The sequence below is a fragment of the Phoca vitulina genome, unplaced genomic scaffold (genome assembly GCF_004348235.1).
Source record: "Phoca vitulina isolate PV1807 unplaced genomic scaffold, GSC_HSeal_1.0 scaffold125, whole genome shotgun sequence".
NCBI classification, from domain to species: domain Eukaryota; kingdom Metazoa; phylum Chordata; class Mammalia; order Carnivora; family Phocidae; genus Phoca; species Phoca vitulina.
In genome coordinates this window covers 376,788-400,490 of record NW_022589828.1, presented here as the reverse complement: position 1 = coordinate 400,490, position 23,703 = coordinate 376,788, and the positions used below count along the sequence as shown (strand labels likewise).

The window sequence follows — 23,703 nt, the reverse complement described above, 5'->3', positions numbered from 1 at the left end:
CCCTCTGTCCGGCCCTCGCCCCGCCCCCGCCCCGCTCTGCCGCGGCCGCGCCCTGCTCCCGGGCCCCGCACCCAGGCTTCCCCCACGCCCTCCGCCCCGCGGGGGTCGCGGAGCTGCCAAATGCGCTGGTGGAGGCGCAGGAGGTCCTAGTTTTGAATCCACCCCTAGAAATCCGTGTGGGAAGCCCCGGCCGGTGAACCCCGAGCTCCCGGGCAGGGGCTTCCGTCCAGATTCTGGCTCTCTTGAGTAGGCTGCAGAGGCGTCTTAGAGAAGTCTGCAGGCCGCGCGTTCGAGAAGGCAGCGTGGGGCACGCCCAGAGGGGGACGCGGGGTGGAGGGCGGGGCGCGGAAGAGGAAAAGGGGCTGCGGGCGCCGCGGCTGACTGTGCTGAGGCACAGACAAATCTGCGAGACCCAAGCGGCGCCGGCAGCGGGCAGCAGAGTGGCGCAGCGGAAGCGTGCTGGGCCCATAACCCAGAGGTCGATGGATCGAAACCATCCTCTGCTACAGTGTTTTCTTACTCCCCACGCGAAAGCCGCACGCTCTGCTCCCCCTCAAGTTCCAGAATTGCCACAGAACACCAGGCCGACGAAAGCAAGTCCCAAACATTCACGGCCTTGACACTGTTGCTTTACGTCTCTTGTTCTCTCGGATCCTGTTGAAAATCGGCCATTATCAAAATTGTGTCTTTATTCACATTTTTAAAGCTCACAACATATGCGGAAACCACGACCACCTTCGTGTCCATGTGCACTGACTCTCCCCTGCTTCTTCGCTCTGCAGAGGGGCTAGCGGGTCTCCGGAACGAGCGAAGATTGCCGAGACAGGCCGCACGCCTTTCCGCCGGCCTGGGCCTTCCTGCCTTTTGACAGGACGCAGCTCAGCATAAGACGTGGAGTTAAAAATGGAGCAAGTGGATCCAAGCGGACTCCGGCGCGTTGGTGGCGACGGGCGGCGCGTTACAGGGTCCACAGCCGTGGAAGGACGGACGAGTGGGCGCAAACATGGCAGAACTGGCAAAGGGGAGGTCGGACAGGCGTGGGGGCAGGGAGACGGGCAGAGGGTGCACGAAGGGAGCGTGCAGGGAAGGTGAGGATGACGAGCGCGGAACTGCAGAGCGGCGGGCTTCCGGGGGGTTACTTTCCCGGACAGAAGCCCCACTCCGAGAGGGTGTCCCGTCTGTCTGTCCGCTGCTCCGCCATCAACATCCCAGGACCCCCCAACCCCGAAGGGAACAGGAAGCGAGCCTCCTGCCTTGTGCCACAACCTCCATCCTTACCGAAGGCTGGCTCTCCTGCAGTTCGTCCCGGTGCCGAAGCCGCTTCCTCCTCCCGGCGAGGGACGTGCGAGGCCCCCGGACGCCGGCTCCAGGGCCCTGTCCGCGGTCCTCACGCGCAGGAACGTTCACTCCCTCCCCCGGGCATCCCGCCGTGTTCGAGCCACTTTCCTGTCGTCCCTCCCGCAGTAAATATCAGCCAGTAACCGTGGAAGGAAGCACTGCAGCGCTCAGTGCGCTCAAGCTCAGGTGCGGCGCCGCGCGGGGGTGTGAGCCGCGCGGGGGGAGGACGCTGGCGGTTTGCGAAATCGTGAGCGTAACCCGCGCTTCCCGGAGCTCTTGGTTATTTATACAGTGAACGCAGGTGCCGTGCGTGAGGCCTGGGTAGCTCAGTCGGTAGAGCATCAGACTTTTAATTTGAGGGTCCAGGGTTCAAGTCCCTGTTCAGGCGGTAACTGCTCCTTTTATTTCGGTAAGGTCTAGGTAAGCAGAGCTCCCCTGGAACACCTCTGGAGTGGGGTATCCGTAACAGCCAAAACAAAGGCATATCCTTGAAATGGTTTATGTTCTAGTGTTTCAGTAATTACCTCTTCCCAATAGTAATTAAAACATGGTCCCAAGTTGCCAAGAGGAATTGAAAAAGGGCATAATGTAAAAATAATACACAAGGGACGGAATTACTAAGACAGCCATTCTAAAGTTCCCTTGACGTGATTCATTCATCTTGGAGTGGCGGGGGAGCGTTTTAGGGGGACCTGACAAGAATTTAAGAGAGCAGTGACTCTGTCCAGTTGTCTCTGAGGCTCCTCACACTTTGGACCGACTCTTCCTACACAAAAAAAAATGTGTAGCATCTCAAAAGCCCCTGGTTGTAAAAGCCATAATATGCAAACACATTTTTGAAATGGCCTTAGCTGTCTTTTTTGTCTTTACATTAAAAAGTTTCTGCTGTTATCCAGGGATTTCGATTATGGTTGAAGACCCTGATCCTGGGCTCCAAGAGCATGGTTTCTGCGGGCAGAGTGTTAAACCACGCGGCTGTGAATTCAGTTTTTGTAATTCTTTATACTTTTAGCCTGATGATATGAAATATAAATGCTGCACCCACATTCATTGTGTTAGTTCTCTCCTTCTTTGTTGTTATATTATTAGTTTGAAATAATCAGGTGTGTGCCATTTTGAATCTCTATCCTGTCCTTGTTTATGTTATTTATTATTTTTGTACACACATGAAAGATAACATCATTCTAAAAATCAAAACTCTGCAGAGAGATATACTGAGAGAAATGTCACTCACCCCAATGGTTTTCTTGCTTTTCCTCCGTCTGTCTCTCTCCATTCACTCCCACCTGCTCTCTCTGTGGGTCATCAGTCTCTCCAGGTTCTGGTTTATCCTTCCTGTATCTCTTTTTGAATAAACACACAGATACATAATTTTTAAATTTCCTCTTCTTTCTTAAGCTAAAGATAGAATACTATAGATGTTGATTTGCACTCAATGTTTTCACTTAACGATAGATCCTAGATATTGCTCTGTCAGTTCATAGAGATCTTCCCTGTTCTTTTTTATATTTTTACAGCTGCATATGTACTCCATTATGTGGAGGTAACAGTTTATTTAACCACTTTCTTTTGTATGAGCTTTTAGGTTGTTTGCAATTACAGACAATGCTGCAACAAATAAATTGGCACGTGTGTATTTTCATTCTGTTGAAGGTAGATTTTCAGGGTAAATCACTAGATTTGAGATTGTTGGAAGAAATGATGAAGGCATATGCAATCTTGTTAGATATACCCAAATTCGCCTCCATAAATGTTGTGTCAATTTGTATTCCCACTAGTAATAAATAAGACTGCCTGTTCCCCAGAGCTTTGACATACTCTTTAATTTTTGCAAATCTAAAAGCAGAAAAATGGCATCTCAGTTTGGTCTCAATTTGCATTTCTTTATCTATTAGAGAATTTGGACACATATTCATATATATAAGGGCCCTTTTCCTATCTTTAAAAAGATTGTCTATTAACATCTTTTGACTATTTTATGATGAAGTTTTGGATTTTTTTCAATCGTTAATTGTTAATTAATTGCTAATTGTTTATCTCTCTATGTTAGGGATATTAACACTTTATCTGTGATATGCATTGCAAATACTCCTTCTTCTTCTCCTCCTCCCCCCAATTTGTCAGCTGTTTTTAGTTTGTTTATCATATTTCTTGAAATGTAAATATTTTTAGATGTTTAAATATATCAAATTGTGGTATTCACAAATGAATAGACAAATAGCTGAGTGCAATAAAATATAAAGTCCAGAAATAAACCAGATCACATAAGGACATCTAGTATATGATAGAGAATGCATTTCAAACCACAGGTGCAAAGATAGACTTTGATAAATAGTTCAGGAACAACATTCCTAGAACTGGACAGTTAAGGCCTTGCTCTGGATAAGGCTTCAGCTTCAGCGAATGGTTTGATCTTCTGTCCAAACCACTCAAACTTTCTCCATATCAGCAATAAGGCTGTTTCACTTTCTTATCATTTGTGTATTCACTGGAATAACATTTTTAATTTCCTTCAAGAACTTTTCCTTTGCATTCACACTTGGCTCACTGTTTGGCACAAGAGACCTGGCTTTCAGCCTGTCTCGGCTTTCGACATGCTTTCCTCCCTTGGCCATTTCTAGCTTTGATTTAAAGTGAGAGACATGCCATTCCTCCTTTCACCTGAACAATTAGAGGCCACTGTAGGGTTACTAATTGGCCTAATTCCAATACTGTTGTGTTTCCGGAAATACAAAGGCCAAGGAGAGGGAGGGGAATGGGGATGGGCCGGCCAGTCAGAGCATACACAACATTGATGAATTAAGTTCACTCTTATTTGGGCGCGGTTCATGGCACCCCAGAAACAATGACAATGTAACATCAAAGGTCACTGGTCACAGATCACCACAACAAATACAATAATAACAAAAGAGTTTGAAATATCGTCAGAATTACCAAAGCGTGACACGGGGACACGAAGTAAGCGAATGCGGTTGGAAAAATGGCGCCAGCAAACTTGCTCACCGCAGGGTTGCCACAAACCTGCAGTTTGTAAAAAACAATAAAAGCAATAAAGCAAAGCTCAAGAAGGCAAAGTGTGCATGTATATCTTGTGAGTACCTTCCTAGAAGACAAATTGTTGATTTGTTAGGTTATGTAAATGTTTTAACTATCTGAGCTTATAACAAACTGTTTTTCCAAAGCTGTAAAAATGTGTGCCCCTGTCTTAGTCCGCTGGGGCCACCATGACAAATGACCATAGACTCGGTGGTTTATAAACAACAGAAATTTTTTTCTCGGTTTTAGAGGCTGGGACGTCTGAGATCAAGGCGCCGACAGCTTCAGTTGTTCGATGAGAGCATCCTGGTTCCTAAACCACTGTCTTCTCACTGAGTCCTCATGGGGCAGAAGGACAGCAGAGCTCTCTGAGGTCTCCTTTAAAGGGCACTAATTCTGTTCAGTAGGGACTACCTCATGACCTAATCACCTCTCAAAGGACCCACCTCCTAATACCATCACACTGGAGATCAAGATTTTAACATATGAATTTGGGGGTACGCAAACATTCAGTCCATAACATTCTGCTCCACATAATTCAACCTGAGTCCAAGGGCCTGAGAACCAGGAGTGCCAAAGGCAGAAGAAAATCTGTGTTTCCAGCTTGAGCAATCAGACAGGAGGGGCTGAATTCTTTCTCTGCCTTTTTGTTCTATGGAGACTCTCAAGGGCTTGAATGATGCTCATCCACATTGTGGAGGGCAAAGGCTTCAGTGAATCCACTCATTCAAGTGCTAATTTCATCCAGAAACACCCTCACAGACACACCTAGAAACAATGTTTAGCCAAATATCTGGGTACCCTGTGATCCAGGCAAAGTAACACATGAAATTAACCACCATGGTCTCTTTGGGCAATGTATAAAGGGATACTGTTTATTCAAATCCTCTCCAGCTGTTGTTATTTTTGTACATTACATTTTTATCCTATCAAGTGGAAGTAAGTTTATTGCAGAATGGCTTCCATTTTTGTATCGCAATGACGTTGAACATCTCTACCTATGTTTGGATTTATACATTTGAATTTTCTCCTGAATTCCAGTTTATTTATTTATTTGATTGCCCATTTTTCTATTGGGTTGATGTGCTTGGCTTTTTCATATGTGGGAGTTCTTGATACATTTTTTTTCTTTTTCTCATCAGTTTCTTGCAATTCAATTCAATTATTTGAATTGCAGTTAACCTTTCTCAGTGTAACTTGTGTTTTCTTTTTAAGCGATAATTTGATTAAAAGAAACTTCATTTCATACGCACAAACCCATTCTTGAACCTTGTAGCATTTCTGTGTCGTATTTAACCAGTCTTTCCAGTCTTTGCTGTTCCAATACACATTCTCATGAGGTAGCCCTCATTTGTCTGTGGATCCTCATCTTTCCTCCCCCTCCTTCTACTAATTTTTATCAAGAGGGCTCCACTCCTCAGGCTGTATTTCCCAAACCAACTTCCCACCTGCCTGCAGTTTAGTGAATAAAATGCACTGGTGGGAGATTAGAGCACAAAAGGGATAGAGTGGCCAGGTAACTTCTACCCCTTTTTCTACTTTGGACACCATCTCCCGCAGTAGCTGCATAGTGTCCTTGGTTTCAGTTCTCAGTGAACCGGGGCTAGTGTGGTTAGATCTGGGGTCTGGATCATTCCAATTCCCCTCTCTTTCCAAAGGTATGATGGTACTTTGCTTTTCTTTCTTGGAAGCTTTTGAGGATATCTTCATGTGTACAGAGCATTAATTTTTGAATGTAAGTTAAATTTTAGGAAAATGCTGAGGTTGGATGATGAGTAGCACAAGGGGCAGCCCTCCCATGTCTGTGCTCAGATTGATTCCCGTCCCACGCTCGTTGGTGCTCTATAACACAGAGATGCTGGACCATGGAAGCCGCATTCCCCAACTTGCTCGGTCGGGTGGCTTCTGGTTGGGTTTAAATCAGTGTTCAGCACTGGATGGAGATGAGAGGAGAGAAGCAGGAGTGAAAGCAGGCTTTACAAACCACCGCGGCCCGAGCTGTATACCTCCTCAAAGCATCAAATGCCTTCTAGGCACATCTGCTGTGGTTTCAAGTTCTCCCAGGTAACCTGGCCTTTGAACCTTTTGTGGTTTTCCACATAGATAGTCTCTGTCCCATTGATCACATCAGTTCTTCTATCATTCATGTAGCCAATTTACTATATTAAATTTCTCCACATCGTCACCCAGAACAGTATAAACAAATTCCTGATTGATTCATATACATGCTACCGAGAGTTTTAAAGTTTGTTTTTGACATTTATATCCTTGATCTTTCTAGTGCTACTCTTTATCTAATTTCATACTTCCATCCATGGGAATACAACATTTTTTCCTAGCTCCATTTATTCAATAGCTTGGACTCTGCCCTGCACAGGCCACCACTGTCCATATACCAAATTACATAAACACACAAATCTCCCCTGAGCTCTCTGTCCTGTTTAATCAATTTGAGGTTCAATGCCAGTGACTGTACTGAAATATTTTAATTCCTGGAGTGTCTAATAAGTTCTGCAAGCTTGTTGGCAATCCTCTCCTTATTTTTAGTAAAAGTGTCCTTGATATGATAGGCCCTATACACTTACATATAATTTTACAGCAAGGTCTTGGAAATTTTATCAAGTTCTTGGAAAACATTGTTGGAATTTATATTGGAATCACATTGAATTCATAGATCAATTTAGGAAGAAATGATATCATTGAGATATTAAGTCCCCCATCCATAAAATTATATACTTTTCCATTTATTTAGGTCTTTAATGTCTCTTTTGAAAAGAGGCTATTTTGTCATTTTACCTTTTTTAATATTTTTAGAAAGTTTGTATTTTTAACTGTTAGTTACGGTCCTCATCGTGGCATTTAAGAGCTTTGTTCTCCTCTTTCTTTAGACGATCTCTTCTGCTTTTTAGTCCGAGCAACAATAACATAGCACTATATATTCTTCCTTTCCACCTCCCTACTCTTTCAGCCACGACCACTTTTAATCAGCACGTTTCCAGCTCTTGGTGCATACTTTGGTGCAGTCAACTGAGTTTATGCATAAACACTTTATCTTTTATTCTTATTTGTAGGGGGCTAAATAGCATCCCTTGGAAATTTGTGTCTATCCAGAACCTCAGAATGTGACCTTACTTGGAAAAAGGTTTTTGCAGATGTAATGAGTTAAATTAAGATTAGTTAAATTAAATTACAGTGGATCCTAAATCCAGTGTCTAGTGTCTTTGTTAAGAAAGGACACACAGAGACATGCAGAGGCAGAGATTGGGATGGGTACAGGCCAAGGAGCCCGGAGGACTGCCCAGAGCCACAAGAAGCTGGGAAGAAGCCAAGAAAGCGTCGTCCCTACAGCCTTCAGAGAGAGCCTTGCCCCTGACATCTTGATCTCTGACTGCTCGTCTCCAGAACTGAGAGATCGCATATTTCTGGGGTTTGTAGTGATTTGTTCTGAAGCGGTAGGAAACGTATTGTTCTCTCAGTATACACATTCATTTCAGTAATTGACCTCCAGTATGTCTTCAATTCTTTGCTACCTTGAGTTGCTACAATGACTATCTCCCATGAAGCCCCCTGTGGAACTAACTGAGCTGGAATTTCACTGAGGAATATTCTTAATAGTGGGATTTCCACAACTAAAAGGCTATACAAAAATAAGAACTCATTTAATGCCAACGCTGGGAAATCTAAGATATAGATTTTGAGAGTAAGCTCTTACTTGTACTCCATGTAGAAATTCATACATAACACACGCGATTCTTACTGTGACAAACCGAAAAAGAGGAAGTACATCTAACTCAGAGTGATCTGAGAAAATGTCCCAGGGGAAGGTGACCCTTGAGGCAAATCTAAAATAAGGAATAAACTTGAAGTGAAGAAGGAGGAAAGTTATTTTTTGGGGGGTGGGGGGAAGGCTTTTTGAAAATGTTTAATGCATTTCTTGCTGTTAGGGACATTTCTTTGCTATGAGTGATAAAACCATATACAGCAATGTCTAATCTCTGGTGGGCTGTCGTTTTTAGATTTTCGAAGTCACATTGGGAAACCTGTTTTATAGAATCTTATAACAGATGACTCTTGTAGAGATGGGTGAATGTCCCAGGAATTCCGTGCACAGGAAAGGTCAGGACCCACCGTGTGAATCCTCTGCAGTCAGGACTTTGTAGGCGCACACACGTCCTCCTCGTTAGTATAGTGGTGAGTATCCCCGCCTGTCACGCGGGAGACCGGGGTTCGATTCCCCGACGGGGAGAGAGCGAGCGCGCTTTTTGCCTCCGCCCTTTTCAGAGTAGCAAACTTTCCGGGGGTGGCTCCCTGGAAACGAGGGCGTCCTGCTCGGATTCCATCTCTTGTTTTAAGGCGAAGTCCCGCGCGTCGGTTTACCGCCGGCCTCCGCAGGGGATCCGCGGCCGCCTTCGCGCTCGGGTTCAAACTGCGCCTGGAAACTGCGCAGGATGTTGCGCCGGGAACCGATCCGCCGACCGTCGGGGGGGCGCGGGGGGCGTCTCTCCCCGCGGCCGTGTGTCCAGGCGCTGCAGCCGGGCCGGGCTGCGGGGGGACGCGCTCGCGGCCGGCAGGGACGGACACCTGCCGGGACAGGTAGGGCGACCGAGAAGGTGCGCTGGAGCATCCGGGGCGCGGACGCGGCGCAGCGGGCAGGCCGGGCGCTCGGGGACCGAGCCGGGCGGAGGCGAAGGGGCGGGAGCGAGAAGAAAGCTCGGGAGGTCGCGCGCCGAGGAAGGGCAGGTGCGTCCGTCGTGGGCCTGGAACCCCTGACTCCCTGCGGCCAGAGACTCTCCGGCCCTACGGGTTCTCCATCGTCGCGGTCAAAGCTCTAGGCAATATTGATCAAGCTCGCTTTCAGGAAAGATAGATTTTTTAAAAAGTCTGCACGAAGTAGCCGTTCAGAGTTGCCTCCGAACTGAAGCGGCGGGAAAGGACGAGCTTCGGTAGAGCTGACAAGAAAATGAAGCAGCTCAACTTATTTTTGAGAAAGTAGCGGAAACCGTAAGCACCTCGAATCAAGGAGAGCTGTGTTTGAATTGAGGCTGCGTCGCTTACATAGTGGGTGACGTCTTAGGGTGCTGTGCCCCCCAGTCCCCTCCCTGCACCTGCACGTTTAGGATAACAACGTCTACCCCATGAGTCTTCAGGAGATATTAATAAATGAGTCATTAATGGGAACTGGTTAGCAATCTATAGGACAACAATACTTGAAATTATCTTTTTTTGTTGGGCAACATTTACTTGAATTGCTGTGGACAAATATCATTTGCATTGCTATCAATTATCTACAAGTCAACTGGTACCATACAAAACTCTAGAATCGTTTAGTAAACAGGAATTCAGTTACAGGTGCACACTCAGAACCAAATAATTTCCAAAAGCCTATCAGACGATGTCCAACACTTCACTGAAAGGACACCCAATACTTTTCTGCTGTCCATTTCCAAAACTTTGACAATTTTTTTTCTGACACACATGAACCTTTACGTAAGTTGTTATATAGTGTTTCAAACTGAGTAAACATGGAAGTGTTAGCAGAGAGGTGTTGTAAGCCAGTGTTTCTCCCCCTTTAAGTGCTTCGGGATTACCTGGGGATTCTGTCAAATGCACATTCTCCTCTAGTAGATACGTGTGTGTCTGGACATTCCGTATTTCTAGCAAGATCTCCAGTTATGGAGATGTTGGTGGCACAGGAACCAAACACCCTTGGGAAAACTCTCGATGTACATTAGAATGTTGCTGTACATTAGAATCGCATAGGAGCTTCTAAAATCCCTGATGGAGGGTGGCACCCAAGCCAATTAAAGTAGAATGTCTGGAGGTGGGAGCCAGCCTCCAATAGGTGTTGGAAATTCCCAGGTGATCTCAGTGGGCCTCAAAGTTTGGAAGCCATTAGTCATTTCTCTGTCATTTGTTATTCTGATTATGTTACTAACATATTCAAATGTTTATTGTATTTAATATAAAATCTAAACTATTTGTATAGCATTTTAAAAAAAACCCTAGTTATCTAGCCTAGATTACCATGTACCTACCTACCCATCATATAACAACAAAAATAACTTCGTGTTTCCCCTCCAAATCATACAGTCACCACAGAATGCCAAAGGGTGCAGTGGGGATAACGCATTTTAATTCTGCTCCACTTTGCCTTTAGAGACTTTAGGTGGCAGATGAGGGGTAACAGAGAGGGAAGCAAAGAAGAGAGAAGAGCGGAAAGGAGGAGAGGGGGCTGGGGAAAGGTAGAGAAAAGGAAGGAGGGGAAAATGAGCAGAGGAAACACCTACTGAAAAGTGAGAAGTGGGTTCTGAGGGAAATGGTCTTTTCCAGCTGAAGAAGCCCTCTGAAGTGGGCACCACATCCCTTTTTTTTTTTTTTTTTTTTTTTTGGCTCCAAAGAACCTGCAAAATCCCAATTATGAAAGTGCAGGGAAAACTCCAAAGGGGGGAAACCGACTCATATGCCCTCCTTGTAATTTTGACCTTCAGCTCTCTTTCCCTATCTTTCACTTTCCTGAATAATTAAATGAGCTCCAGTCATTGGACTCATCTCTCCTCAAATTCATAAAGGAACCTCACGTCCTGCTCTTCGTGCCCTGTAAGAATAATGATGTCCCAGGGCCCCTGCTCTGCCCACCTACCCGCTTTCTGCAATCCCTGATTGACTCCAGTGAAAACACTCCTAAATGGAACCTGCTCTTGTTTGAGCTCAACTTTGCTCCTTCATTTCCCATGCAATTGTGCGCATAAATCCTCCGTTTAGCAAATGTACAATGTGGAGGTTAAGTGATCTGCTCAGTGATAAAGGGCTCTGGCACTGAGACCCTAGGTGATCGATCCACACTTTTGGGAGATGTTGAAGCTGTGGATTCCTTCAGCTCATCTAGGAGATCTCATCCTTTCGCCGACTGCGTTAAGTACTGAAGGGCAGGCCAGAAATTCGATCTGGAGAACAGCAGACTTTCGATCTTTTAATACGTGTTTCTGTTGAGGAGCTCTTTGACATTTGTATGTCAGGCACATCTAGATACAGAGGCTGCTGCTGCCCTGTCTGGTGGAGGATTTCTGAGGTCCATTTTAAGGCAGGGGAAAACCCCCACAACTTTTCAGACATGGTGTTCTTCTCCTGCAGATATATGACCGTGGAAATAAGGGAAACAATGATGAGGCAAATGCAGTCTTGCTTTGCACACACAGTACCCACCAGGTGAAAACCTTGACTTTTTGTCCAAAGCGCAGTTAAAATCTTACAAAAGTCTATAGTGCTGGACAGAGAACAAATGCAAAGAACCTTGTTTCAAGAGCTTTTACAGCATATTTAAATCTCAGAAGGAGAGTAGCTTTTTTCTTTACGATTTTATTTTTAAGTAATCGCTACACCCAACGTGGGACTTGAATTCACAACCCTAAGATCCAGAGTCACAGGCTCTACCAACTGAGCCACCCAGGCGCCCCAAGAAGGGTAGCTTTTTAATGAACACACAAAGTGGATGGCGAACGCAATCTCAAAAGGTGTTTGGATTTTAGTTTACCAACTACGTTTTGAAGAGTGGGCAAGACTTGTGTACCACCATCAGGTGAAAGAGCTGAGGAACCCCAGAAATCACCACCCTCAGTTTATGTTCTGGTAGGATCTAATCAAACTGCACCCCACCTTCCAGGGAGTCACCCCCACAGTATGACAGGGAATTTTAAAAGGGCAGAATTCATAGTGATTCTGTGACAAGTTTTTTGTTGTTCTTATCTATCACCCACAATTCCAAATTCCCTTGCAAAGTCTAGGACCTGTTCAGTTCGTTCTTTGAAGGTATAATTACATGAAGCTAGATTAGGCCTGAAAGTCTGTAAAGAAGTTTTCATTTGGGCCACATGTAGGGTCCCTCTTTTATTTCAGCATGTGGCTGAAATAAAAAGTACACGTGACGCCTGAACAGGGACTTGAACCCTGGACCCTCAGATTAAAAGTCTGATGCTCTACCGACTGAGCTACCCAGGCTCTTGGTAAAGGGGATTAATTTATCTTATAAGTAACTAAATTCCATAAAACAATCTGGATTACCAGGAAGCGCTGGAGTGATCCAAGGCTTCAGGAACTTCGAGGATCTTCCAAAAGTGTGGCTCAGTTACCCGGGTCATGGAATCCTTAAGCAGATCATGTAACGGCCACACTGTACGTTCATTCGACAGCCGGTTCATGCGCACAACCAGGGGGAGAATGCAGATTCTTGCTAGTCAGTCATTGCCGAAGGGGATTCGCGGGTTTGGGCAGAAGGACCCTCGGGGCAGTATTTACTCCGCAGTTGTTTGAAGAGCCGAGGCTCAGGCTCCCTCACCAGCCCGTGGGGGAAACCGGGACGAGGCGACCACTTTTAGGAACGATCGTGGAGTAATCGAGGAGCATCTTCAAGAGAATGAAAGAGAAGGTGGAGAAGGAAGAGGAAGGTTATAACCCTGACACGGGCCGGGGCATGAAGTCCGGTCGTCCCCTTCGGTATTTTCCCGGTGGTTTCAGAAGTGGGGTGTCTGGGTTCTTTAGGGCTACGGGGGGAAATGCAAGGCCGCCTCTAGCTTTCTCCTCCACGTCTCATCGTGAGCCCCAACTCGTTCCAAGACACGAACGGCCGGCAGTTGGGGAAATAGTGCTCGTGGGTCATGAAACATTTTTTGAGCACCTGGAGAGAGAGCATGGGGACAAAACCCCGCCCCAAAGGCGGCCGCAGCGCCCACTTCCTGGGAGCCGTGCCCGCCCTGCCCTGTCTAACCCAGGACTACTTGCTCGTGAGCCGGGCATTACCTTACCACTTAAGACGTTCTTCATTGGTTTTTCTATTCATGAAGACACATGCAGTTCTGGCCAAATGCGAAGAAAATAATGCATAAACTTCATGCGGTACCCACGATGCCAACTACCACGAAATAATGTACAAGTGTTATTACGTAAATCACACAGAATTTCAGGAATTACAAACGCTGTGACAAACGTAAACCCGGGGGAGAAAACATTTAGTCGTTTTGACTTAACCTGAAAGATAAACCAGCCCGCCAGCTTCCTCTTGCAAGGGCAGTTCCAGTACTTTCCACCGGGTGGTACGGGGGGCGTGTAAGCCCCTCTCCCCCGCCCCCTCCTGGCCTGTGTGCGCTCCGAACCTCACAGCCGGGCTGGCGCTCTGCGCGCCTCCCCCTGCGCCGCGGCGTCAGCCTCGGGCTCCGCGCAGACCCGCTCCGAGCGCGCAGTCGGCCGCAGGTGCTCCCGGCCGAGCCGGGCTCCCGCCGGCGGCGCATCACAGCCCGGAGCGCAGCGCGCCCCCCGCAGGTGCGTCAGGATGGCCGAGTGGTCTAAGGCGCCAGACTCAAGCTCCCGCTTCCCGCGCTCGGGGTTTCTGGTCTCCGCATGGAGGCGTGGGTTCGAATCCCACTTCTGACACGCTGCTATTTTTATCCTTGCCGTGTTCAAATTCTGCAACTTTTTAAAAATTAAGTCACAACTTCCTTTTTAGGCAGTAACACCGAAGCTTATCCTTCCTCCCTATTACTGCCCGCACTTCACCCTCCTCAAGCCGGTGCTGGTTAGATGTCTTTCTCCTTTGCCTGCCCTCCCTCCCTCCTTTCTCTCTTCCTTCGGTATTTGTGATGTTCATAAACATCTATATGGAATAATAGCAATGTGTCAGTATTAAAATGTAGGTCGTACAATATAGATGAGGTGAGGGTTCTAAGTTCCTGTTTCCAGTATTTTACCTGTTCTGTGAGAGTAAGTGACAGGTGTCTCGAGCATTCTTCCGCCCTTCTCCTGCGTGTCCCTCCCTCTCCATTGTCCTCGCCTGGTCCTCTTTTTTTCGTTTCCTACCGACCTCCCTCTTCCCCTTCTTGCACACTTTCTCCCCATCACTTCTCTCTGCCAGCCTGAGGGCGTGGGCTGTGGAGTGAAGAGTTTGGATGTGATCTATTCTGTGTCACGAAATCGTCGAGAGGCAAAAGGGGTACAACAGTGGTTCTCAACCGGGGGTGACTTTGCACCCCGTCCTACCCTCCACGGACGCTTGGCAATGTCTGGAGATACATCTGATTCTGTATTTGTGTCTATTTAAATGCGTGCATATAGAGATATAGTAAGATTCATTTAAAAAACAGTGTACAAATGATTTAAAAAGTCTGAGACAGTTATTTTTAATTGATTTATTTACAGGAAAATGACATACAAATCCTGGTATGAAAATATGTGCAAAAGAGCAAAATTAGAAATGTTTTTCTGCAAAATTACCAAGTTATTTGTGCCAAGTTAACCAAAGTTCTTTTTTAATTGCCAAAACATTCTGTGACCTCTTTGTACTCCTGGTATATTTTTCAACAATTTTGAGAAAATTTACTTATTTTTAAGTTTCTGATAATCACTGTTATTACTGCTGTGGTTTTTACATGTTATCTATTTAACATGGCTTGTTTTTACAAAATTATGACTTGTGTTCATGTTTTGTCTCTCATGACGATTCATCTTGACTTGATTTTCCCAAGTATAGGCCCTAAATTCAGAATAGTAAAAACCATGAAGATGTCTTTTACACCAGAATTCTTTAGGTTTCCTAGAATGGCTTCCAAATAACACAAAGATTTGTTCTTCCACTTTATAAAAAGGAAGAATAATAGAAATAATTAGGTTGGCTTTGATATTTTTCAGACTTTAACTCAGAAATGTTGTGAGAATTATTTTATTTGCCAAGTTTAGGATTTAAAAAAAAAAGACTGAAACTCAAAAGAGAACAATCTTCCTGGGTTAATTATGTATAAACATATTAGTTTGCTAGGGTTGCTGTAACAAAGCAAACTGGGTGGCTTAAAAACAGAAGTTTATTTCACAGTTCTGGGGGAGGCTTCCAAAATCAAGATGTTGGCAGGGTTGGTTCCTTCTGTGGGCTGTGAGGGAAAGATCTGTTCCAGATTTCCCTCCTTGGCTCGTAGAAACCGTGAGAATAACATGGTTATTTCTCTCTATCTCTTCATATTATCTTCCCTCTATGCATATATATCTCTGTGTCCAAATTTCCCCCTTTAGGATTGGAGGTCATCCTAATGACCTGATCTTAACCTAATTAATTACACCTGCAACGACCCTATTTCCAAATAAGGTCACATTCTGAGGTACTGGGGATTAGGACTTCAACATATGAATGGGGGGGCACAATTCAATTCATAACAATAAAGTAAAATAAATTAATATAAATACATTTCAATGACCTTTTACTTCTCAGCTTATAAGAAAACATATTCATGTTCAGGCATAAAGATAGGTATAAAAATTGTCTATAAAGTGATGGTCAATCAGGGACAATCATAGTATACTTTATGATGTAAAACAGAGGTCCTGGAGATTTGCCAACATCCTCAGTGTTTATGGTATGATTCTACTCACAGGATAATCTTTAACTCCACAAATAATTTGTTATACTACAAGAAGGGACCCTTCTAGCTTCCATTCTGCTAGTGCTGATTAACTTAATACACTAGCTGGAGCTATAGTCTTACTACTATTCCAAAGATAAGTTGACTACAATCTTAAATGAGGATTGGTAAGAAATTATTAAAGGTAAAGCCAAGGATATTTCTGATGCTCATCTGACCTGCCTACACTGTAATCCCCTCAAAACTGTAAAGACATGAGAGTCAAGCCTCAAGACCCCTTCTTTACACATTCTAAAATTAATTTTATACCATTGTACCAAAAACAGATATAAAAATATTTACAAAAACAGTGTATATAAAAATGTGTATTTGTGCATATAAAATGTTTATAAAATGCATATAAAATAATTTTCATAGAGATCAAAGCATTCTTTTGTTGAAAAGCCACAGTTTTAGTCATAGCAAAACTGTTGTTTGACTCATCCTCCCTACCTGGTGAGATCTGCATTACCTATTTAGTGATGTATTCTCTATTACCCAGAATTGTTACTAAAGAGCTTCGTGGGATATTAATGCTTACTCAAATTCTCCATTGCCCGCATCATCTTTGTTCTTCAGGTAAGACAGAAAGAGTAAATGAAAATATCAAACATAAGCTTGCCAAACTTCCAGAAATTCTTAAATTTTCTTAGCCTAAAGTATTAATTTTGGCCTTAATAACAGTGAGATAAACTCCCTTGGGAGTCCATTGACTTTCTACCTACAAATCAATGACTAAATATCATGAATCTGAGAATGTTGCCTCCAGTCCCAGTCTCCACCTTCTTACAGGGTATCACAGCTAAATATCACAAGAGACGTAGGTAGAACACGGTCTCATATTCAGCAGGTACCAGAAATATTTCTACAACATCCTCTGAAATACCTCATCATGTTTAAATCCCATCCTGAAATCAAGAAACTGTCAGACTGGAAAAGGGAGAGGATCCAATCATTGGCTGTTTATAAAATGTGCATTTTAAATGAAAGACGCTGAGAAGCTTGGAGGCCGTATAAATGACGGGTGCCAGGCAATGCGGCAAGTGATCGGTTTCACCAAGTCCCATCTACAATAACGTTTTTATTTTATTTTTTTGTTTTTTTTTAAAGATTTTATTTATTTATTTGAGAGAGAGCACATGAGAGGGGGGAGGGTCAGAGGGAGGAGCAGACTCCCTGCAGAGCAGGGAGCCCGATGCGGGACTCGATCCCGGCACTCCAGGATCATGACCTGAGCCGAAGGCAGTAGCTTAACCAACTGAGCCACCCAGGCGCCCTATTTTATTGTTTTTTAACTTCTGATCTTGTAAGTTTATCAGTGATTATTTATTTATTTATTTATTTATTTATTTAGAGAGGATCTGCCTTGAATATTTGCATTCCCTCACACACAATCAGACCCCTACATATCAGAGCCAAGCCAGGGTCGGACTGCTTCTTGTCAGTTGGACCTTTGTTTAGTTATCTAACTATAATTTTATATGAAATGTACTATCATGCCTCCAAACACAAAAATGATATAATTGAAAGTCAAGTCAAGATCGTAAGCAGTTACTCTATTTCTTTCACTATAGTGAATTTCAGTTACTATATATTTAAAATGTAAATTAGAGGCTAGCATATAGTAGATGCTCCTCAAAAGTTTTTAGGGGCACCTGGCTGGCTCAGTTGGTTAAGCGTCTGTCTTCAGACGCTTCAGCTCAGGTCATGATCTCAGGGTCCTGGGATTGAGCCCTGCACTGGGGGGGGGGGGGGTTCCTGCTCAGCAGGGAACCTGCCTCTCTCTCTCTACCTCTGCCCCTCCCCCCTCCCCCTCCCCTCTCTTGCTGTCTCTCTCAAAATGAATAAATAAAAAATCCTTTTTAAAAAGGTTTTAAAGATTTGATACATTTACGTAGTATAATATGATTGCTATTGTAGTGACAAATTAGTACTTTTATCAGTTACATAATTTTCATTTCTTTTTAGTAGTTGGAAAAATTAAATTCTGGTCTCTTAGCAAGTTTGATGATTATACTATAATATTGTTTTTTATGTTTATTTGTTTTTTATGTTTGTTTTTTTATGCTCATTTGTTTTTAAAAAGTGGGTTATTTCACTTCATATTGGAAACTGAAGGATTTATTTTTTGGAGTGTTTTGCCCACTTAGTCTATGGATGATGGGTCAGCAAATAGAGCCCAAAATAACCACTTTATGGTTACCTTTGTGGATTTTTTTTTTAGTCAGTAACAGTCCACTATTGCAGATAGAATTGGGCAAAGCCATTTCAAAACTTTTTTATTAAATCCTTTTTTAGGCAAAACCATTTTCTCCAGCTTTATTTCTTATTCTCACAGACTTTCTCTATCCTTCCAGAGAAGCTCCTTTCTTGCCAAGAGAGAGTGGTCACTAAAACTTGTTCAGACATTTGTGGTGTCTTCTTCAAATCTGTGTAGATCTAATATTCTGCTGGTCCTCTTTATTATTATTGATCTTTTAGTTATCAGAGTCCAAACTTAGGAGACTTTCTTCATCAAAGTCTTTGTTTACATCCAAGACCAGAGTCAGTTTTGATGTCCTTCCCTCGTGCCAAGTGCCAAACCAGCCATATTCACCTCTTGGCTTCCAAATGCATAATTTTAGCTTATTTCATTTTAAATGAATTTGCACTGCTCTGAAGTAGAACTTCTGAGAGACAGGATGCCCTAAGGATGAGAGTAGGTAAGGTTTTAAGTGGGATTCTGCAAATACAAGGTATTAACACCTCACGTGTGTTAAGGAGAAACAACAACAACAACGATTTCTCCCCAAGTGCTGAGGTGTTATAGGGACATTAGACCAAGGTTCCAGAGCCTAGGGCACCCGTGCCCTGTCCAAACTGAGGAGATGCTGACTGAACTTCTTGGGAAGCCATCCTTTACCCCTTTGTGGTTTCCCGCTAAATTCTGCAGGGTCCTGCTCCTCTCCAAGAGAATCCTATTCTTTTTCCTATTTTCTGCCGCAGAAGTGTGGACTATGTGTTGCTATCCTAGCGCGTAAGCTGGGGCCATCTCTTCCACAGTGGACTCAAATCCAGTTACCTCACCCTTTCCTGCAGGAAAGTATCACCAGAACTTTCTCCCATCAGTCACTTTTCCTCGTAATTTTAGTTCCCAAAGGAGTGCATGAGAGTGGTGTAAGATAAAGTTATGGCCCAGAACCGTGGCATTAATAGGACCAACTCCCAAAAACAAAGCCAAGCAATTTTTTCCTCAGTGTGACCGGCCAGATTTCTTGTGGATGTCCTCTCTGTGACTGCTTATCTTTAGACCCCAGGATGTGCAGGCACATTTTCATGTCTGCCTTGTGACCGCATTTTTATTAGCACCACTCTCTGTCTAGCCACTGATCCATCTGCAGCTGCTTCAGAGCTCTGAGTCAGAAGTCCTGGGGTCCAGTAGCAGCTCTGTGTCCACGCTGTAGGGCTGAGAGTGACACTGCCAACTTGGAGACTGACAGAGTCAGCTTCTCCCCCCACAGGTTCCCAAAGATAGTTCAAGCCCCAATTCTCCCTGATATCTGGCTTTCTGATTCTCTTTCTTCTCCTGCTATCATCTAAAGAGTCAAGGCCCGCGTCCTACAGAGAAACCCCACACCTTCACTTGTGAATCTAGCTGCTTGGCAAAACCAAAAAAGTGGCCATATTTGCTCCGTAGTGGTTTGTGGAATGGAGTTCATCTACACATATTAACCTAAACTGGTCAAAATAGGATTCCATTCTAGTGAGGTCAGGGAAATTGGACTGAAAAGGCAATTTTCCCCACCCCCTGCATTATTTCCCCCACCCTTTCACACGCGTGCCCTGGAAGGACTCTCCCCATTTGGCAAGTGGAGAGCTTACCCATCAGAGGCCACCAGGGGGGAGAGAGCACCCAGCAACTGCACGCCGCTGAGCTGGGGACCTTCCGGATGGACCTTCGGTAGTAATTTATAAGTATAAAGGGCCAATGTTCTTGCATATAAAAGGATATAAAGGTGGTGAGGATACACACAGAGAGACATGAAGACAGAAAGGTGAGTTTCCAGCTGGGCGTCTAGGCAGTGGCTTTGGGTCTAGTTTCTGTCACATGTCCAGTACCTGTGCTGATCTTTGAAGATGTCTAATCTTGATGTTAATAGTTTAACATTAGCAAAGCAGCCTCTGGTATTCCTATCAGGTCTGAAAATAAAAAATGATATTATGAAATCACAAGACAATTATTTGAGACTGATAAGGTATCAATACATGAGACTGGCCTGTAAACCTTCAATTAAAAGCAGCAGATGCAGTTAGGGAGCAGGCAATCAAGGCTAACAGTTTGCAGGAAAGAATTAACAACCTTGAAACCAGGAAGTGCTCAGAGCCATCGATTATATGAGAGATTCGAACTCGATGTGGCATCACTTTACAACTCTTAGATTGCTAAGCTTATTAATGCCACAGATAGGTTTTTGTGGCTACTTAGTTTTGTTGAAAATGTTGCATCCGTCCTGGATGGCAATCTGGCACCAATCAACCCAATCAAGATATATGTATAACATGTTCTCTAAGTTCTGTGTCACTTGGGCTATGTCCAAGTCCCTGAAGGGAAGTGTATGTGGATGTTTGGGCGGAGTTACGTGTAGTGTCAGGAATTAAGAGGACACCTTCTTGGAAGCATTAAAAAAAGGTAAATTATGGTAGATGCACCCTATGAGGTATTGCTCAGCATTTAAATGACATATAAATAAGATAATGATGGTTATGGAAGAAAGTCAGAAGTAGAATGCAATGTATACAAAGTATAATTTTTGTAATATAAAAAGGATATGCACAAAATATTATGTATTCTGTAAGAAAACATGTCATGTTTTTGGTTTTTTTTTAAGATTTTATTTATTCATTTGAGACACAGACACAGAGAGAGAGAGCATGAGCAGGGGGTGAGACAGAGGGAGAGGAAGAAGCAGGCTCCCCGCTGAGCCAGGAGCCCGATGTGGGGCTGGATCCCAGGACCCCAGGATCAGAATCAGGATCAGGATCAGGATCAGGACCCGAGCCGAAGGCAGATGCTTAACCATCTGAGCCACCCAGGCACCCCAGAAAACATGTCATGTTTTAATGTAATAAAAATGTAAACACTTAATACATTAGAATGGTTCCCTATGAAGAAAAATGATATAGGGAATAGAATATGTAGATAAAAAGAAATCAATCATTTGATTAAGAGGGTCCTTAAACAGACCCATATATAGATCAGATAATCTAAAAATCTAACAAAAGTACTATGAAATGTTGAAAATAATTGGTGTTCTCTGTGGTACATTATTTTTTTAATGAAAATTCTACTTCCACCCATGAAGGATTAACAGCTAGGGGAGTTGTCCTCTTGCTATACAAAAATTAGAAAACCAGAAAAAAAATATATGAAATAACCATTAGATAAACAAAACATGCACCGGCATAGAGAAAACAGAAATCATCCAGAAGTGTGTAAATTTAATATTAGACAAAAGTGGTGTTGCAGCCATAGTAAGACATTCTAATTTACTGAGAAATCTATGCAGGAATAAATAGGGGTCAGAGGCTGTGAAACCACCCCCTCGTTCCGTTGCCGGACTTGCTAGACATGTGATGTATGTGGTATGAGGAGTGTGTCGTGGGTGGTATTTTAAAGAAGGTTGGTCATTACACTAGCTGGTCACAGGGAAAGAGTGCATCATTGCCAAATTGTTGTACAAGTTGAGGAGGAGAAAACCCCCCATACCACATGATATGGTTCAAGAAAAAGGCTTTCTTGGAAGATTTATGAGCCCATGCTCAACATGCAAAGGTAGGGGTCAACCAATTCTCCCTTTGTAGCACATAGAACGATGCCGGATGCGGGCACTGCTCGAAATACCGTGGGTCTGTAGTCCTTCTGTTTCTTTCCCTTGCGGCAAATGCATAAAAAGACAGAATTTCTGAAAGGATACTTGAAACTAGGCACCAGTAGGCCGAATTAAGGAAGTAGTGTTCTAGGATGTAAAGAAGACTTATTTTTTGGCTCTATCTCCATTTCTACAATTAAAGGCGGGAGGGAAATGATTTTTACAGATCTCACCCACCTTTCATTTACAAGCACATTAAATTTTAGTTAAGTTTCCGGAGCTGAAACCTCTGCACTACCCGGGAGCGCTTTGGGGGCGGAGCCGGGAGGGGACGCGCGGACTGGGGCTGAGCATCACCGGCTGGAAGACCCAGGGGGTTTCCAGGGGCCGCCGCAGGATTCTTGCAGACACGGTGTGGAAGGCCTGCCTGCGAGTCTCCACCCAAGGTCGGGGAAATAGCAAGTTGGAAATTAATTTTGATGACGAAGAAATAATTACTAGTATTTATTTCAATACTTAACCTTCGCTACGCGCGCGTCCGCTCCCTTTCCCTCTGTTTGGTCTCTGAACCCCTGTAGACACAGGTGGAATTGTTTATGAAGAAGTTGAAATAAACCGAAGTGAGGAAGCTGACTGTGGCCAAAACGTCCACATCTTAGAGGAACAGGGAAGTTATTGGAAGGGGATCCACTCCTTGACAAAACACTTACGACTCTGGCGGGACTCGAACCCGCAACCTTTGAATCTCTCTCTGCCGGCACTAGAAGTCCAATGCGCTCTCCATTGCGCCACAGAGCCTGTGGGGCGCACCGCCCGGCTGGAGCCCTAAGGTCGTTGATTATTTATTTGGTTATCACTACAGTACATTTCTGGAAACTTACTCTGCTCCGGTCACTGCGAAAGTTCGAGAAACACAGAAACAAGACAACGCAGGGAACACACAATACTCGCCGCGGGGAGTTTCTGATCCTCCCGGCGACCACTGTCCTTTGTCTCTGCAACATAAGGACGAGTTTGATCAAGGATCAAAAACCACATCTCATTTCATCCGGCCAAGGCACCGACCCGCTCGCGGCCGTGGGCTTCGCGAAATGGAATCTGGGGACCTCCCGGCAAGCGGCGTCGGAAGACTTCCCGAGCACGTGGCGAGGTCGCCCTCGTCCCCTCCGGCTCCGGTCCGGGGTTCTCCCTCGCGGAAGGGAGGCCCCTCTCGTTCGTTTGGAACGTGCTGTTGTTGGAAGAGGCGGCCTCCGTGGGTTGTCTGCCCAGCAGACGACGGCCCTGCGACCCTCTGAGTCTGGGGTGCGCGCAGGCATCTTTGGGGATACGCCAGGTGTCCCAGCTCGGGGGTTTTCTTTGCCGCCTCTCCTCTGCGCGGCCGTGCGCTCCAGCCGCCCCGGCTCCTCCAGCGGCCGTCGGTCAGGTGGCCCGGGTCCTGGACGGAGAGGGCCGGCCTGCGGGTGCGGTCACGGCGGGGAGACGCCGGCGCGCGGAGTCCAGGGTCTGCGGGCCCGGGACCCGCGAGCTGCGGCGAGCTGCGCATCCGGAGGGACTTGTTCCGGGGAGAGGAGCGATCGCAGGCTGTCCCTGAGACGATTTAGGGCCATGCGACCCGGACGCGCGGGACTCGGGCCCCGTCCTGCGCGCGGAGTGCGGGGACTTCGGGGTCAGGAGCCTTAAGGCGCCGGTCGGTGCGAGCGCGGGCGAGCGGCCTCCCTCCCCGCCTCCCGCGGCCTCGAGGGAAGAAGTCACTGACTCCGAAACTTGCACAAAACCCGAGCTCGACCCGACCGTCGGCAAAACCGCCGCGCAGGAAGGACGCGTGTTCACCGGAGCCGAAGGCTGGGCTGCGCGTCAAGTTCCTGCGGCTCCGAGCCCCGGGGCCAGATGCGGAGAGCGGTCGCCCTGCTTCCCGGGAGGGACGTCTGCGCCCGCGGCCCTGCTTCCAGTCGGAATTCCTTCTCTTCTTGCTTGCTTTTCCTACCTTCCTTGCTTTCTCTTCCTTCCTTCCTTCCTTCCTTCCTTCCTTCCTTCCTTCCTTCCTT

General features: G+C 45.2%; 6 non-coding genes across 6 annotated transcripts; 4 read left to right on the top strand and 2 right to left on the bottom strand.

The window, feature by feature from the left end:
• The first annotated feature begins 434 nt into the window (after window positions 1-434).
• Window positions 435-506, top strand: TRNAM-CAU. Its single transcript has one exon. It is a non-coding gene; the product is annotated as a tRNA-Met (tRNA).
• A 1,147-nt stretch (window positions 507-1,653) lies between these two features.
• On the top strand, window positions 1,654-1,726 carry TRNAK-UUU. Its single transcript has one exon. It is a non-coding gene; the product is annotated as a tRNA-Lys (tRNA).
• A 6,822-nt stretch (window positions 1,727-8,548) lies between these two features.
• On the top strand, window positions 8,549-8,620 carry TRNAD-GUC. Its single transcript has one exon. It is a non-coding gene; the product is annotated as a tRNA-Asp (tRNA).
• Window positions 8,621-12,296: 3,676 nt separating this feature from the next.
• TRNAK-UUU lies at window positions 12,297-12,369 on the bottom strand. The gene has a single exon. It is a non-coding gene; the product is annotated as a tRNA-Lys (tRNA).
• Window positions 12,370-13,690: 1,321 nt separating this feature from the next.
• On the top strand, window positions 13,691-13,797 carry TRNAL-CAA. The gene is made up of 2 exons: window positions 13,691-13,728; window positions 13,752-13,797. It is a non-coding gene; the product is annotated as a tRNA-Leu (tRNA).
• An 8,570-nt stretch (window positions 13,798-22,367) lies between these two features.
• On the bottom strand, window positions 22,368-22,456 carry TRNAR-UCU. Its single transcript is given in 2 exon segments — window positions 22,368-22,403; window positions 22,420-22,456. It is a non-coding gene; the product is annotated as a tRNA-Arg (tRNA).
• Window positions 22,457-23,703: the final 1,247 nt, after the last annotated feature.